We start from the raw sequence: 17954 nt of genomic DNA, 5'->3' as shown, positions 1-17954 counted from the left end.
GACTTTCCATTCTGTTTTGAGATCGTGTCTCTATTCCTCACAAACCTGGGGGAGCCTCCAAGGCAGGGGCCTGTCTCATTCACACTTGTCACTGACCACCGTCCACACTGGATCAGGTTAGGAGGGTGAGGGCAATCTCCCTTGACCTTCTGCTCCCCTGCCAGGACAGATGGAACACTGAAGGAACATTTCAGGCCTCTCTCTCCATCAGCCCCACCTCTAGAGGGAGAACTCATTAAGCTCAGTGATTCCCAGCCCATCACCCACCACCTCCTGCATCTCATTTAAACAGAAAGGAAACAAGATGGAGACCCACCCACAACATGTGGTACAGATGCGGGGTCAGGCGAGGGGAGGGGCGAGGACTGGCCTGCTTCACTACCTGGGACCTTCAGTTTGTTAGTCTTCCGCTTAAGAAAAATTTACTCTAAAATGCTTGCTGAATAACACATCAAGGGACTTCCCTGGTGATCCACTGGTTAAGAATCCGCCTTGCAATGCAGGGGACGAGGATTTGATCCCTGGTCAGGGAACTAAGATCTCACGTGCCCAGGGGCAACTAAGCCTGTGAGCCACAACGAGAGAGCCCAAGAGCTGAAGTGAAGATCCTACATACAGAGACTAAGGCCTGATGCAGCCCAACAAATAAATGAGTATTTAAAAACACACGTCTGACCAGAATGCAATTTCAATTACAAGAGCATCAAAAAGAGTAAAACACTTAGGAGTAAACGTAACAACAAATGCAAAACTTACACTCTGAAAGCTACAAAACATTGTTAAAGAAATTAAAGTTATAAATAAATGGAAAAGTATCCCATGTTCATGAAATGGAAGACTTAACGTGGTTAAGATGGTAAAGTCCCCAGAACTATAGACTCGATGCAATCCCTGTCAGATCCCAGTTGACTTCTCTGGAGAAACTGATGAGTTGATTCTAAAATTCATACACAATTGCAAAGGCCCTATAATAGCCAAAAACAATCTTGAAAAAGAGAACAAACTAGGATCCACACTTCCCTTTCTCAAAACGCACCACAAGGCAATCGTAAAAAGTCAGTGTGGCACAAGGAGGGACACACAGCTCAGCGGAATAGAGCTGAGAGTCCGGAAATGAAGCTGTGTGTGAAGGCTGACTGACTTTCAACAGGGCGCCAAGACCATTTAAAGGGGAAAGAACAATCTTTTCAACAAATACCGCTGGGACGACTGGATAGCCACATGCAAAAGAATAAAGTTGTACCCTTATCTCACATCACAGGCAAAAGTGAACTCAAAACGGCTCAAAGATCTAAATGTAAGAGCTAAAAAAAAAAGAACTTCTAGAAGAAAACACAAGGGTACATCCTCATGGCCTCCTCGGATTTGCCAAAGGATTCTTAGATATGACACAAAAAGCAGGAGCAGCAGAAGAAAAAATAGAGAATTTAGACTTTTAAAAACTTTTGTGCTTCAAAGGACATCATCAAGAAAATGCAAAGACAACCTAGAGAATGAGAGAAAATATTTGCAAATCGTATATTTGATAAGGGCCTATACTCTAGAATATCCCACATTGCAGGCAGACTCTTTACCAGCTGAGCCACAAGGGAAGCCCAAGAATACTGGAGTGGGTAGCCTATCCCTTCTCCAAGGGATCTTCCTGACCCAGGAATCGAACCGGAGGCTCCTGCATTGCAGGTGGATTCTTTACCAACTGAGCTACCAAGTAAGCCCAATGAAAGGACAACCCAATTTAAATATGGCAACAGAGATGATAGATATTTTTCCAGGGAAGATACATGAATGGCCAATAAGAGCATGATGAGATGCCTGACATTATCAGTCATCAGGGAACTGGAAATGAAAACAAGGATGGTACCACTTTACCACCCACTGAGATGGCCAGAGTCTAAAAGTCGAGAATAACAAGTGTAGGCAGGGATGTGAAGTAATCAATGCTCACGTGATGCTGCTAAGAATGTAAAATGGTGCAGCTGCTTTGGAAAACAGTCTGGCAGTTGCTCAGGTGATTAAAACCTGTTACCATACGACCCAGCAATTCTACTCCTGGGTGAAAAAAGTGGAAAAAGCCAGTCAAAAGAGAGCACATATTATATGGTTGTCACTCACGTATTTCCAGAATAGGGAAATCTATATAGAGAGAAAGTAGGTTAGGGGCTGCTCAGGGCTGGGAGGATGGGAGGAGGTGGCTTGGTGATAAATAATCTGCCAACCAATGCAGGAGACGTGGGTTTGATCCCTGGGTCAGGAATACCCCCTGGAGAAATAAATGGCTACCCACTCCAGTATTCTTGCCTGGAGAATCCCATGCACAGAGGAGCCTGGCTGTCCATGGAGTCGCAAGGAGTTGGACACAGCTGAGTGACTGAGCATGCACACAGCTAATGGTGAGAGTAGTACATGGCCTCTTTCAGAGAATACGCAAATGCTCTCAAATTGACTGATGATGCTGGTGTGTAAATATACTAACATCACTGAATTGTATACTTTAAATGGGTGAATTGCATGGTTGTGGATTATATCTCAATATAGCTGTTTTTATTTTTATCTTTTAAATTTTTTTAGCCACATCATGCAACTTGTGGGATCTTAGTTTCCCGGCCAGGTATCGAACCTTGTGCCCCCTGCAATGGAAGCTTGGAGTCTTAACCACTGGACCGTCAGGGAAGTCTAAGTACAGCTGTCTTTTAAAAGCCCTATTATAGGGGACGTCCTTGGCGGTCCAGTGGTTGAGACTCTGTGCTCTCAGTGCAGAACACTGCAGGGTCTGTATCCCACAAGCCGTGTGATGTAGCCTAAAGGAAAGAAAAGACAACCACAACACCAAAAACCACATTCAAAGAGAATGATGAAAGCAAATATGGAAAGCTGACATGGGACAGAAGTGGCATTACAGGTCACCGGGGAAAGAGTGGCCTATTAAAAGAAGGTTCTGGAACAGCTGGCTGTCCACATAGAAAATAAAGCGAAATCTCCGGCCTCACATGGCATACATGGCCAATTCAAGCATATTTAGAATCTAAACATGCAAAACAAAACTTTAAAAAACCTCTGGAGAAAAATGTAGAAGACCGGTTTTCTGACTGGGAACGGGAGGATGTCTTACACAAGATACAAAATGCACAAACCATAACAAAATGAAAACGGCTCCGATTAAGAAATCCGATTATAATTCCATTCCATACTTGTTCAACAAGACACCATGAGCAAGGTGAAAAGACAAAACAAACTAGACATAAGTGTTTGCAATACAGATAACTGACAAAGGAGCAGAACGCACGAAAGATGATTACAAATTGATTTTTAAAAAGACAAGCATTCCACGGCGAAGCACACGAAGGGCGTGAATGGGTAATTCACAGAAAGGGAACTTGAATGGTCATTAAACACTGAAAAAGTGCTCAACCACACCAAAAGTACAGGGAACGCAAATTACATTAAAATAAGGTATTACTACACCCTCCTTGAGTTGGAAAAGTTTTTCTAAAAAAACAAAACAGAACCTCACAGTATGGAGAATTGGCAAGAACGTGGAGAAATGGAGTTCTTTTCCACTGCGGGAGGGCGCGGAATTGGGCACGCCCCTTTGGGGGGATCGGTATATCTAATTAGTAACTGTGGCCCATGCTCCCTGAGTCAGTTCTGCTTTGGGACTAAACTGCCCTGATAACAGGAATCACTGAAGTCCGGCTGAAAGAAGAAAAGATTCCTGGGCCTTAAAAAACTCAGACCCGCCAAGGGACAGACCTGGTAATATGTATATTTAACAAGCTCTCCAAGGCGATGCTTACTACCCTGCAAATGCAGGGCGGGGGAGACTGTTCTGAAGAAAGCCTAGCCCATTTCCACAGGAGGCGTGCCAACACGGCTCGCCACAGCGTGATTTATAATCGTGAAAAACACTGGAAACCATCTGCATGTCCATCAACAGGAGCCTGGAATACGAATTGTGGGACAGCCATACATTGAAAGGCTTCCACGTAACTCCAGCCTTTCATGGCCAACTCTGCAATGCTCATTTCCAGAGGCTGGCCGGGCCTCTAAGTAAATAGGTCCTATGTGCGATTTTCCCCGCCGGTGCCACGCTGTGTGAACACAGTTGAGGGGAACTGTTAGGAGCTCGGTGCTGGGGGTTCTTGTAGCTTTCCACTGGCTGATTCTTTCCATTGGGAGGTGGGGGGAATCATGCTCGCCAGCTCTACAGTGGCGGCGGGCTGCCTAGCGCGGGAAGGCAGAGGGCACTGCACACCCCGGTGCGAGAGATGCCCCTGGAAAGAAGGGTTCTGTGGTCCAGCCTGGGTGAGGAGATGCGGGCTACCCCGCCCTTCTCTGCCAGTCACCACACCTGTCTCCTCACTTCAGGCCCCTGGGAGAGACCTGCCTGACAATTGGGACACTTGGGGAGACGTGTTGGGGCCGTGTTAGCCCAAAGCGGTCCAGCTTGGCCCAGATGACTTGCCCATGGCTCCTTTTCCACGTGATCCCCTTTCCTAGAAATCCCTCTGGCCCCTGTTGGGGCCTCAGAGCAGCCAGACATGGGTGGGACTGAAAATAAGCGATGCAAAGAACTCTTTTTTCCAAAGGCCAAAACCTAAGTGTGTGAGCCAGGAGTGGGTGGCCCTGTCGGCCAGGCTGCCCGGACGGAGTGGGCGGCGGGGGCACTGGGGCGGTGGGCAGGGGCCCAGCTCTCTAGGCGCTGCTCAGACCTGCAATTTCCCACACAGCAGAGCGTGAGCTGCCCGTGACCAGTGGCCATGTCTGGGTCCCCTGGGGCCTGTGCCCGCTCGGCACCTGGACACAGTTCACAAGGAGGACACAGGAATGTCCTTCCTGACCACGTTCCCTCCTCACCCCTGCCAGGTGCGCGTTTGACACCATCCTGCCAACTCCTCAGCCCCCGGAACCCCAGGCCATGCCTTCGGCTCGCCCGTTGGGAGAGGGCTTGGCAGGACGTGGGTGAGGCCCTTGGCCCCCTGCAGCCAGGAGCCCCATGTGGAGATGTGCCCCAGCAACCAGGCAGAGGGTGATGGGGAGGAGTCTGTGGAGGCTTCCTGGGGGTAGCACGTCCAGGGGGGCCTGGAAGAGCAATGATCCTGGACACAAGGCCGTGGGAGGTAGAGTAGCCTGGTGTGTCTGTCAATCAGCTCCTGCCCGGAGGCCTGGGGCCGGGGGGCTGGGCGAGGGCTGCTGGAGTAAGGCCTCCAGGCCCCTCAGCTGCCCCCACACGGGCACCCAGGGTAGGCTCCATCCAGCAACAGCGCCGGGGCAGAGACGAGCAGCCTGATCCACTGACTCCTGGGGCATTGTCACTCGGTCGGCCACTTCCCCGGCTGGACTGGTGCTGGGGGGCCCGGGGACCATGACGGCATGGCCTCGTCTCCGGAGCTCAGGCCTCGGGGGGAGACACACATGAATGGGTGATCATGGGAGCTAGAGTAGTTACTCACAGCCTGAGGGGACCATGGGAGAGGAAGTGCTGACGGCTGAGAAGATGGACAGGAGTGAAGGTGAGTACATGTGTGTGGGTAAGAGTGCACGTGTGAGGGCACATACATGTATGTGGGCATGTGTGCAGGTGCATGTGGGGGGCATGTATGCGCATGTGTATGGAGCTGTGTGGGCATGTGTGCATGTGGGGGTGTATACATATGTGTGGGCATGTGTGCAAGTGTATATGTGGGTGGGGGCATGTGTGTGCATTTGTGTGTGCACGCTTGTATGTGGGGCACCTGTGTGCATGTGTGTGGAGGCATGTGGGCATGTGGGGTGTATACATGTGTGTGGGCATGTGTGCAGATGTGTGCGTGTGTAGGCATGTGTGTGCATGTGTACAGAGGTGTGTGGGCATGTGTGCATGTGGGGATGTATATGTGTGTGTGGGTATGTGTGCATGTGTATGCGTGTGGGGCATGTGTGTGCATGTGTGTGTGTGCCTGTATGTGGGGCACCTGTGTGCATGTGTGTGGAGGCGTGTGGGCATGTGTGCACGTGGGGTGTATACATGTGTGTGGGCATGTGTGCAGATGTGTGTGTGTAGGCATGTGTGTGCGTGTGTACAGAGGTGTGTGGGCATGTGTGCATGTGGGGATGTATATGTGTGTGGGTATGTGTGCATGTGTATGCGTGTGGGGCATGTGTGTGCATGTGTGTGTGTGCCTGTATGCAGGGGCACCTGTGTGCATGTGTGTGGAGGTGTGTGTGAATTGCAGGGTATGTACATGTGTGGCTGTGTGTGTGTGCATGCCTGTATGCAGGGGCACCTGTGTGCATGTGTGTGGAGGCGTGTGGGCACGTGTGCATTGCAGGGTGTACCTCTGTGTGGGTGTGTGCATGTGCATGCCTGTATGTGGGCACCTGTGTGTGGAGGCATGGGTGCTGGTGTGTACATGTGTGTGCGTGGGCATGTGTGTATGCATGTATGAGGTGGGGCAGAGCCCATCATGGCCTCACCATGAGGGAGAGAGGGAGAGGTGACCCCGGCACCAGGTTTCACAGTGGGCAAGGCAGGGCCAGGCAGGGTTCGAAGGCCACCTGGCATCGCCTGAAGAGGGAAGGGCACAGGCAACCCTGCCTCGGGGCCTCGGGCTCCTTGAGGCCCTAGAAACCGGAGGCGGGCCTCTGGAGAGTGTCAAGAGTGACAACTTATGAACCTAATTAAGTTTCTTTCTTTGGATCAATAAAATTTCTGGTGGGCTCATTCCAGGGCACGCCTTGCTCTGGAGACAAGGTTAGCTGGAGGACGAGGCCACGTGGGTAGGCTGCGTGGGAGAGCCCCCCTCCAGGCCCAGGAGGCTGGGGGTGCTGGGGCCAGCCTGGCTGGCTAGAGCCTGGTGACACCCTGGCCTTGGGCCTCGGGGCGCCCACTCCCACACTGGGGGCCGGGGCAGCCAGCCCTACTTGGGTTCATCTCCCAATCAGCCACACTGGACAGGCTGGCACCTCTCTGGGCCTTGTTCCCCCCCGCTGTAAAGCAGGGGTGATAATGCTACCAACTTCCCGGGAGCAACACAGAGTCAGCATCAGGCCTACCAACAGTAAGCACACAAGGGGCACTGTTATTCTTACTCCATTTCCCATCGTGACACGCAAACAACAGCGCCTGCTCTGTCTCCTTTAGAGGCTGCTGGGCGGGTGGACACACACCCGAGGGCGCGGGATGATACACAGTCCCCTGGACACTGGCAGATGGAGGCTCGGCCTTGGCCTGGCGTTCAGCAGCTCACCTGGGGCACAGGCCAGATGGGACACGGGTGGGAGGCAGGGCCTGGGGGATCATCGGCTGTGCAAGGAGGGTGGGCGGCAGGCTCCCCCTGGACAGCACAGACACTAGCTAGGGCGCCCCATCTGGAACAGGCCTTGCACTGGCGCCCCGCCCTGCAGAGGCTCTCCCTGGTCCTCCAGCCCTGATCACTCAGGGAGGAGGAAGGGGGCCCTGGGAGACCCCTGTGCCCACGTTCCAGGCAGGCCTGGGGGCAGGCTGTGGAGGGGGTTGGCCCGCCACCTCGGCCCAAGCATCCTCCTGCTGCCTCACACTTCACACCAGCACTTTACCTCCTGCTGGGTTCTTAACGTTGTTGTTGTTGTTTTTTTTTTCTTTAAACATATTTCTGGGAAAGCTGTAGTTTTACTTTTGTCCTGCGAGGTTTGTTTTTCTAAAATATGTGTGCACTCTATTAGGCGATAAAATCTCCACATGAAGTCATCCTCAGCAGCTCATAATCAAAACCCCGGGTGTCCGGAGAACAAAGCGATTGAGAAAACCAGGACTGAGCCCTGTGGACAAAGTGCAAGTGACGGGCAGTTGGGAGCCACGTTTTCCTTTGGCTCAGACCTCTGCTTTGCGAACCACTGACGGCTGAGCGTTGCAGCAGACACCCAAGGGCTGCGAGCCTGTCCGTGGGCCAGGAGGTCGCCTGGAGTTCTGGTTCTGCCCAGGGCCCTGCCATCCAGACGGGTCATGGCTTCTGCTCACAGGCCCACAGCATCAACAGGATGGAACACTTACTCCTTTTGGGAGAACTGTACTCCCTCATCCACGCACATGACGGTTTTGGAGGCCAGAGTGTGGACGAAGAAGCCCAGCTCTGTCCCTGACCCCCCCTCACACACACAGAGCAGGTGACACGCTGGCAGCGGGTCTAGGGGAAGCTGGTGCAGGAAGAGGAGTGGACAAAGTGGATCAGGGACGCAGGGGAAGGATGGACGCGAGAGCTGGCACCTTCTTAATCATTTTTCCCACAGAGGCCAACGCCTTAACCTTGGCCTTCCAGCCTCCAGAAGTACAAGAAGACACGTGTCTGTTGCGTAAGCTCCCCGGTCTGTGTGGCCCGAGCAGACTAACACGTGGTGTCTGAGCAGGGGAAGGGAGGGGCCCACGCAGCACGTCCCCGGGAGAACTGGGACCATTTTGTGGCATGTCACTCAATTTGTTTTTTAACAGGCCTCCCAGGCGGCCCAGTGGTAAAGAGTCTGCCTGCCAATGCAGGAGACGCAGGAGACACGGGTTTGATCCCTTGATCCGGAAGATCCCCTGGAGAAGGAAATGGCAACCCACTCCAGTATTCTTGCCTGGAGAATGCCATGGACAGAGGAGCCTGGCGGGATACAGTCCATGGGGGTTGCAAAGAGTCAGACATGACTGAGCAGCCTATTCACGTGCCATACCATTCACTTATTGAAAGTGCAGAAGTCAATGGGTTTTTCTGTACCGCAGAACTGATTTTTCTAAATTGCAGTAAAACATATAGAACATAGAACTTGCTACTGTTTTTTTAACGGTCCAATCCAGTGGCATTCATGACATTCACAGTGCTGTGCAACCATGATCACAATCAAGCTCCAACAGGCTTAAAAACAGAAACAGAAACCAGTACCCCAAACAGGTCCTCTGTCCCCACCAAACAGTAACTCAGCCCCGGCAACCACTACTTGACTTCCTGCCTCTATGAGTTTGCCTCTTCCGGATATTTCACACAAGTGGAAACGTACAGTAAGTCATCCTTTTGGCCTGCTTATTTCACTAAGCATAGTCTTTAAGGTCCACTTACGTTGTAACGTGTGTCAGGAACTCATTCCTTTCTGCGGCTGAATAATATTCCATCGTAAAGAAAGACCACATTTCGTTTCTCCATTCACTGGCTGGGGGACGTTTGGGTTGTTTCCGCCTTTCTGCTGCTGTGAAGGACAGCGCTACGAACATTTGTGCATCGGGTCTGTTCGTCTTTGCTTTTGGATCCCTGCTCACTGTGGTACGTCTGAGTTTTCCCGTGTTTACGGGGAAGGGCGCCCAGGGCTGTGATTCCATTCTCAGCTCCGCATCAGGGGTACATGCCATCTCACTGCGGGTGACAACCGCCCTGATGATTTGGCTAAGTTGAGTCTCCTGGGGTCCACTGTAAAGTCCCCGTTTTCCCTTCTAAAACTGTTAAATATTCAGAGAGGGGTAGTTCAAGGCTATGTAAATAGTCTGTTGCTGCTTAAACTTCCAAAGGGCTTCTGTTTGGAACCTGCCAGGCTGGAGATGTCTACTGATGGGCAAGGGCCAGAGGTCACAAGGTTACTGATGCCAGAGCTCGGGAGGGTTGGCTGTAGGCTGAAGTTAAAGAAGCATCCCCGGTGGGGTTTGCAGCCACAGGCCCAGGCCAGTCACCTGAGGGGAGACCGGAGGAGAGTGGGTGGCTTCAGTCAGGCCACCCTGCCGCCTGCAGCGTCTCTAGACCAGGAGAGAGAGCAGGCTGAGAAGGAGCCCTGGTAATGACTGAGTGCTGAGGGCTGAGGGGAGAGCGTGACCTCAGCTAGCAAAACCTGGGAATCCGTCCTTCATTCTCCAAGACGACAAGCCGGCGGGGTCACCCTCCGCATCTCTGCCCAAGCCCGCTTGGCTTGCCTCCCATCACACCCTCACCCTGGTCCCTACACATAGTCCCTCTCATCCTTCAACCCAGAACTTTCATGGCAAGACTGTTCAAAGCAGTGAAAACGTAGAAACAGCAGTGTCCGTGACTCTGGGAATTATTAGGCATATGACAGCACGACTGTGTCACACTTGCCTGGCAGCTGCGAGAGACAAGGCGGCTCCGTACACGCTGAGCAGACACCCAGGGCGTACTAAGGGGGAAAGCAAGATTACTGCACTTTATACTTAGGGTATAATCCCATTAAAGTTTAAAAAAAAAAAGTATGTGTTTATATACACATCAAAGAGCCCCAGGGGGCCCATGTCAAACCGCAACAGTGATGATTATTCCCCGCAGCACGACGATGAGGCGGCATCCAATGCACGTGTTCCCACGTTACTGGAACAGAGTATTTCCTTAACAGTGGGCGTTTACTACTAGGTACGTTTGGCCACCACCTCTCTGTGGACCTCCTGCAGAGGCCGCCTAAGGGGTCTTGCTGCTTTTGCCCTCCCCTCTCCTGTCATCTCTCAACCCAGCAGCCAGAGGGACCCCTTCCAAGCATGAGGTCAGCCCCGGTCCTCTGTGCACATCCTGAAATGGGCCACCCGGCATAAAAGCAGAAGCCCCGATCCCTCTGACCCCCTCAACCGCTGCACCCCTGGCGCCCGGCACCCCACTCCCTGGCACCCTGCTTGTGGTTCACAGCCCCTCTGGTCTTCTCACATAGAATATGACCTGCCTGGTCACCTGCTCCATCGCCCACCCTCCCCTGCTAGCACGCGAGCCCACGTGGCAAAGACTTTGCCTCTCTAGCACTCTGATGGCTCCCGAATGCGCACCCCATGAGAGCTGGTTCAAGGAGTGAAGTCAACAGAAAAACCATGAAAACACTTGGATTTATCATAAGTTCTTTGATGTCCCTGATGAGCTGGACTGTATTACCATCAACACCGCAATGGCCCCTCTACCTTCCAAGGTCTTCCTTCCAGGTACATGGGGACATTCAGGGGATGTTTGGGCCAAGGATCTAAACGTTCACATTTATCATGTTATTTATTAAGTTTCTTGAATGGAAGTGAATGCACTTAATCTCTTCCTGACGTATGCTTACCCAGTCTCTAAAAGTGGCTGCTTATTCCTCAAACTGACATGGGGTCAATCATTTGACACAGAAATTCCATGGGTTAGGTAGGTTGTATCCAAGACAACAGAAAATACATGTTTACCAAACACTTACATATGGAATTTCATAGCAGCACTATTCACAATAGCTGAAAAGCAGAAACAACTCCAGTGTCCATTATTTGACAAATGGATAAATAATAGATGGTATATTCACATGATGAAATGGTATTCAGTGGTGAGAAGGAGTTCAGTTCTCACATACGCTATATACGTGCTCCAGCTGTGTTCACAGGCTGCCTTGAGCTCCACGTTCCCGTGTGCACTGGAAACCCTGACTCTCGCCTGGCACGTATGTCCCCCTCACCTGCCTATGATCATGAAGAGTGTCAGACACGGGGCTCCCAGTGCCAAGCACACACCCAGCAGAAATAGGTCTCACGGGTGCACACGACACGTAGCAATGTTCCAGCACCCCATTCCGGCTCCTAACAGCCCCTAGTGCCCGCATCATTGCCATGGGAAAAAACAGCAGAAACTACTGCAACGAGCAGGCGATCCAGCCTACACACTGTCACGGGAGATCTCACAAAGTTAGTGCCAAGCAGAAGAAGCCGGGATACGAGGGAGCACTCGCTGCGTGGCTCCATCTCATAAAGTAAAGACGTGGGAGTCTGGAGAGGGGTCGTCCCAGCGATGGGGGAGGGGACAGGAGAAGGCACGTGGGGGCTTCTGGGGCCGGGAAACATCCTGATTCTTGACCTGGGTGTGGGGGAGTGTTTACTGGATATATTTCCCTCTGTGAATATATATCAAGCTGTGTGTTTATAACACACACCCTTTTGTTATTTTCAATGAAGTTAAGGAAATTTTAGGAAGACCCACAGAGCATTACCTAGACAGCATAGTAAAAAGCAGAGACATTACTTTGTCAACAAAGGTCCGTCTAGTCAAGGCTATGGTTTTTCCAGTAGTCATGTATGGATGTGAGAGTTGGACTATAAAGAAAAAGAAAGCTGAGCACCGAAGAATTGATGGTTTTGAACTGTGGTGTTGGAGAAGACTCTTGAGAGTCCCTTGGACTGCAAGGAGATCCAATCAGTCCATCCTAAAAGAAATCAGTCCTGAATATTCATTGGAAGGACTGATGCTGAAGTTGAAACTCTAATACTTTGGCTACTTGATTCGAAGAACTGACTCATTGGAAAAGACCCTGATGCTGGGAAAGATTGAAGGTGGGAGAAAGGGACAACAGAGGATGAGATGTTTGGATGGCATACCAATTCGATGGACATGAGTTTGAGTAAACTCCAGGAGTTGGTGATGGACAGGGAGGCCTGGCGTGCTGCAGTCCATGGGGTCACAAAGAGTCGGACATGAATGAGCGACTGAACTCAACAGAACGTTATATAGCTACTGAAACCACGTGTTACAGTTGATCATAGGGAGCGGTGTGTGTGTGTGCGTGCACGTGTGTGTACACAAGTGTGTGCTGGTGTGTATGAGTATCCACACATGTGGTGCATGTGTGTGCTTGTCCTGGTGTGCACATATGACTATGTAGTGCCTGAGTGCATGTGTGTGTGTGCACGGTTATCTATGCACGCATATGCATGGGCGTGCACACAGACATCTAACCCAGGAGAAGGATGCGCCTTCAACCACAGGAGGCTACAGTCCACAGCTGCTAAGGTGAGTGGCCACCTGAGGCTGATCTGGGATGTTAGCCAACAGTACCGTCCTAGGTCAGCCAGAGTGCTGCTTTGTGGTCATCTGGGGACATTAAAGGAGTCAAAACTGCCCACAGAGGAGCCCATAAAGGACCTTCTCATTAGTAGCAGTAATACTAGTTGCCACATACTAAAGCAGTGTGAGGAGCCAGGCAGTACTTGAGTTTTCCATTCTATCATTTATGCCCATTCACGAGTGGAGGAGACCAAGGCTGAGGGGACAGCAAGTGTCTGGGCTGGGATCTGAACCCACCGGTGCCTCTGGTCACCCACAAGCATGGGCTCACTCCCTGCTGTGTGCGTTGGCCCTCATTTAAGGAACACGTATCACCTCCGGCTCTGCCCAGGCCTCTGGACACAGAGCTGACCCAGGCAGGACCCAGCCCACTGTGGGGACAGACCCAAGAACATTTAGCCCCATCAGAGACTGTGACAAAGGGCTGGGGTGTCCAGAGGGTGGAGGTGCAGGGTCCACACTCTCTGGGACCCTGAGACCAGGGCTGGAGTCCCAGCTCTGAGCTTCCAGGGATCCCAGGGAACTCCCCTTTTCCGTCCCCCTCCCCTTGTCAGTTCATCTGCCAGATAAGAGTGTAGCCTGGGCGCCCTCACTCTGAGAACTGGAGTAGGGCTGGTAGGAGTAGCTGAGGTCGGCACTGCTTCAGGCAAAGTGAGGCTGCCCGGGGGATCCACTGGAAAGGGCTGGGGGGCCAAGATGAACAAACTGTCCCCCAGACACCGCTGCTGACCCTCAGACCTTTGCAATCCATGGCTGAGGTGAACAGCTCAGCTGACCATTCACCCCTCACCCCCAACAGCCTCATGGTGACCTGGCCGTGATTCTGCTGGGATCCCACAAACTCTGCACAGAGGACCCCAAAAGATAGAGGTGGGCTGGGTAACAGGCTCCAGGTGCGGGGGTAAAGGGATAAATCCTGGTTTGTAGTGTTGCCGATTGTCAATACATCCACCCTGGTTAATTCAAGCTACCAACATGTCACGGCTGACTGCAGCTGAGAAGGTTGTGCACGACTGACTCTCACAAGCTGGGTCCCGGGGGGCCCAGCACTTCAAAGGCTTAAGCTACAGTTAACTCTCGGCACCTGCCCCAAAGGGCTTAGTGTCAGTTTTGGGAAAACTGGAGGAATGCGGCCCCAAAGCAGTGGCTGGTACCCAAGGTCTCTCAGCTTACTGCCCCTCCCCAGGGGACAAGCAGCAGAGTGTCCCCGGAGGGGCAAGGACCGCCCTTCCAAGAGTGGTGTCCTGGGGACCCAGTGATGCTAACCAGACTCTGGGTTAGCAGGAAGGCAGCCAGGCATGCGAAGGGGATATGATACGATGAGTGTCCTGTGTCCAGGATCGGCCTCTAAGAGACACTGGAGAAGGTGCCACCCCGCTCCCCAGGCCAGGCGGGCTGGGGAAACACCTGTCTGGGGGCCTCCCCTGCTGAGAGTGGCATGGCGACTGCCCACAACAAACAGGGCACAGCGGCCAAGCCTGGCTCTGCAGACAACCCAGGGGCGGAGCAGGCCACACGGAGCCCAACGCCTAGAGGCCTCTGAGGACAGCAGGGGTTCTCGCCCCCCGATGCCTTTGCTTGGTCAGGTTTCTGAAGGCGCAAAGCCCAATTTTCTCCACCACACACAAACGCAGAGGGGCAGCAGTGGTCTTCCAAACCGGCTGGACCCACTGTAACCTGATCCCTGCGCTGGAGCAGGGAGCTGGTGGCCACGGTCCGGCTCTGTTTGCCAATCTCTTCAGCTGCTGCCTGGTGACCTTGAGCAAGGCCAGATGCCCCCAGGCCTGTGGCCGCATGCTGAGACAGTGGGAGCTGGGCTTCCTCCCTGCCTGACAGAACCAGACGTGCCAAGAACGGACACCAGACAAGACCTTGAAGTCCTTGGATGAAGGTGGCCACCCAGGAAGCAAGGAAAGGGGCTGCCTCACTTCTGGGTCAGGCCTTGGAGCACTGGGCCCCCTCACGACACTGCTCCTAAGGATACCGGGTCAAAAGGAGACTCAGTGGGTGGCTCTCGATTTAAAAATATTTTTAGAAAGAGGTGCAAAACCTGGAAACCCAGCTCAACGGGTCCTGCTCCCCTGAGACTAAACCATCACCCCTTATCTAAATGCACTTCAGCAAAGACCTGTAAGTGACTTCTTAGGGACAGTGACCTGCATGGTGAGCCAGCGGCATCTGTGTTCTTCACCGACTTCAGTAAAGGATGCAGCAGAGACTAGACCTTACTTCCTACCCAAGGTCCAAGGACAAACCAACAAAACCCTCTGCCTCAACCAAAAATTATTTCCAAGGGAGGAAAAATGCCCTCTTCTCTCACACTTGCCTCTCAGTGCTGCAGGATGCTGCTGGAAGGCTCCAGGGAGCCTCGAGCATCTCAGGTGGGCCTCACCTGTCACCTAGGGTGCGGTTTGTGCACATCTGAGCAGAAAATGAAAAAAGCAAAGCCGCTCAGTCGTGTCTGACTCTCTGTGACCCCATGGACTGTGTAGCCTACCAGGTTCCTCCGTCCATGGGATTTTCCAGGCAAGGGTACTGGAGTGAGCTGCCATTTCCTTCTCCAGGGGATCTTCCCAACCCAGGGATCGAACCTGGGTCTCCCACACTGCAGACAGATGCTTTACCATCTGAGCCACCGAAGCCCTCATCTGAGCAGAACGTGTGTGAAGAAGGTATGGAGCTTCCGATGCCAAGAAATTCTCCCCCACCAGCTGGAGGTCCTACAGTCCAAGTCAGTTCTCACACTGTCCGCCTGGAAAGAGCGTCAAGGGCTCAGGCCCAGACTGTTCCCCACCCAACTTCAGAGGCTGAGGTCCAAGAGCCGCCGTGTTTCTGATATACCTGCTATAAATTAGAGGTCCCCACGATCCCCTACTCTGGGTCAACTCATTTGCTAGGAGAGCAGCTCTCAGAACTCAGAGTAATATTTACCCACGTGTGTAAGTTTATTTTAAAGGACATTATAAAGGATATGGAGCAAGGTAGAACTCTCCCAGCACCTCTACCTGCTCAGAAGCTTCCAGAAGCCCATCTTTCTGGGTTTCTATGGAGTCTTCATCACGCAGCCACGATTGACTAAGTCATTGGCAGTTGGTGACTTGACCTCAACCCCCAGTACCTCTCCCCTCCGCTGGGGTGTTGTGGGGAAATGAAAGTACCAAGCCTCTAATCACTGGGTGGGTTTCCCTGGCAACTAGCCCCATCTCAGGGACTTTCCAAAAGTCACCTCATTAACATAAACTCAGCAGCCTGCTGAAAGGGGTTTGTCATGCACATGAGATACTTCTGGCGCTCTTATCACTTAGGAAATTCCAAAGGTTCTAAGGGGCTCTGTGCCAGAAGCAGATGAAGACCAAACATACATTTCTTACTATAAAGTCACACTATCACAGAACCTGCGGGGGACATGTTTCGGGGAGGACATCACCACCAAACCGAGACATGGGTTCCTGGGATGGTTCCCGCCCCCCTGCTGCCTGGAGACTGCCTTCTGGCTTTATGGCTTTGTGGGAGAACAGGTGTGTCTGGTCCGTGAGGCCCACCAGCAGCCGTGTGGTTCTGGGATGAGCCTGTATCAGGCAGGTGCAGGGGAAGCCGGAGCAGTAAAGGGCTCAGAGCAAAGCCCACCCTCCCACCCCCTAACCCCTCACCCCATCTCCCGTCCCTGGAACTCAGAGCTGTTGTCAGATGGCTGTTCAATAACCCAGTGCGTACTACCCGTTCCCTGAGAATGCTTTGCTTTTGCTTGTGTGGTTTCCTTTTTTAATATATAACCTCTTCCATCATAAAAAGTTCATGTAGCCATATCACATGTTTGGAACTCAGAGATAAGAAGAAAACATTACCCATAACTCCAAGTAGAATGCACATACCCACCCCAGACTCAGCACCCTACACTGCAACCACCCCCTTCCTCATCCATCTCCCACTAGGGAGCCCGGAAGGACCAAAGGAGACCAGTGTTCAGACAGACAGGGAGATAACAGGTTGATTTCAATTCTCTAACTCAAACCACCATGAGTATCTGGGGACGTGGCCTTCCAGTCTCATTCCCCCAACAAGCATGCCTACTCCAGAACCGTCATCACCCTGAAACAAGAAAGTTTTGTTATCAGCTCCTATCAGATTATATCATAGGCATTTTTCTGGGTTGCTACATCAAAGGGGTTCCCCCACAGACACCATTTCATTGTTTTCGCAGTAAACCTTTTATCCTGAGATAACTATAGATTCACATGTGGTTTCTCCCAATAATAACACCTTGCAAAAACTATAGGATAATATCAAAACCAAAATATTGACATTCTTACAGTCAAAACACAGAGGATTTCCATGACCCTCATGATCCCTCATGTTGCCCTTTATAACCACACCCACCTCCCTCCTACCCAATGCATGTCTTAATCCCTGCCAACCACTAATCTGTTTTACATCACTATAAACTTACTGGGGCTTCCCAGGTGGTGCTAGTGGTAAAGAATCCACCTGCCAATGCAGGAGATGCAAGAGACGCGGGTTTGATTCCTGGGTCAGGAAGATCTCCTGGATGAGGAAATGGCAACCCACTCTAGTATGCTGGCCAGGAAAATCCCATGGACAGAGAAGTCTGACTGACTATTTTAATAATGCTATATACAAGTGATGAGATAGCACAGAATCTTCCGGGACAGGATTATTCACTGCATCAACAGTTTCTTTTCCTTGCTGAGTAGTATTCTATGCAACGGATATGTAGTTAAATTGTTCACCCACTGATGAGCATCTGAGTTGTTTCTAGTTTGGGGCTTGGAGAAAAACTGCTATGAACATTCACGGACAGGTTTTTGTGTGAATATGTTTTCATTTCTCTGTAATAAATGCCCAGGAGTGCCATGACCAAATCATATGACAGCTGCAGGCTTATTTATTTTTGGCCATGCTGTGCAGCCTGCAGGGTCTTAGTTCCCCAGTTAGGGATTGAACCTGCAGCCTTGGCAGTGAAAGCATGGAGTCCTAACCACTGGACCACCAGGAAACTTCTGATAGTTACACGTTTAGATGTTTAAAAACCTGCCGAACTATTTTCCCAATTGGTTGCACCATTTTATAGTGCCACCAGCCATGTCTGAGTGATCAGACTCTCAGCATCCACATCAGCATTAGCTGTTGTCATTATTTTTAATTTTAGCCATTCTGAGAGGTATG

The 17954-nt window shown here is 51.7% G+C and overlaps 1 protein-coding gene across 2 annotated transcripts in view; it reads right to left on the bottom strand.

Annotated features, from left to right (window-relative positions):
• Positions 1-17954, bottom strand: part of LOC102413256 (phospholysine phosphohistidine inorganic pyrophosphate phosphatase) — a 127023-nt gene that overhangs the window by 27641 nt on the left and 81428 nt on the right. The gene's annotated exons all lie outside the window — the stretch shown is intronic.

Source organism: Bubalus bubalis, chromosome 23 (assembly GCF_019923935.1).
Source record: "Bubalus bubalis isolate 160015118507 breed Murrah chromosome 23, NDDB_SH_1, whole genome shotgun sequence".
Lineage (NCBI taxonomy): Eukaryota > Metazoa > Chordata > Mammalia > Artiodactyla > Bovidae > Bubalus > Bubalus bubalis.
The sequence above is the reverse complement of the archived record's forward strand: the minus strand, read 5'-3'. Positions and strand labels throughout refer to the sequence as shown.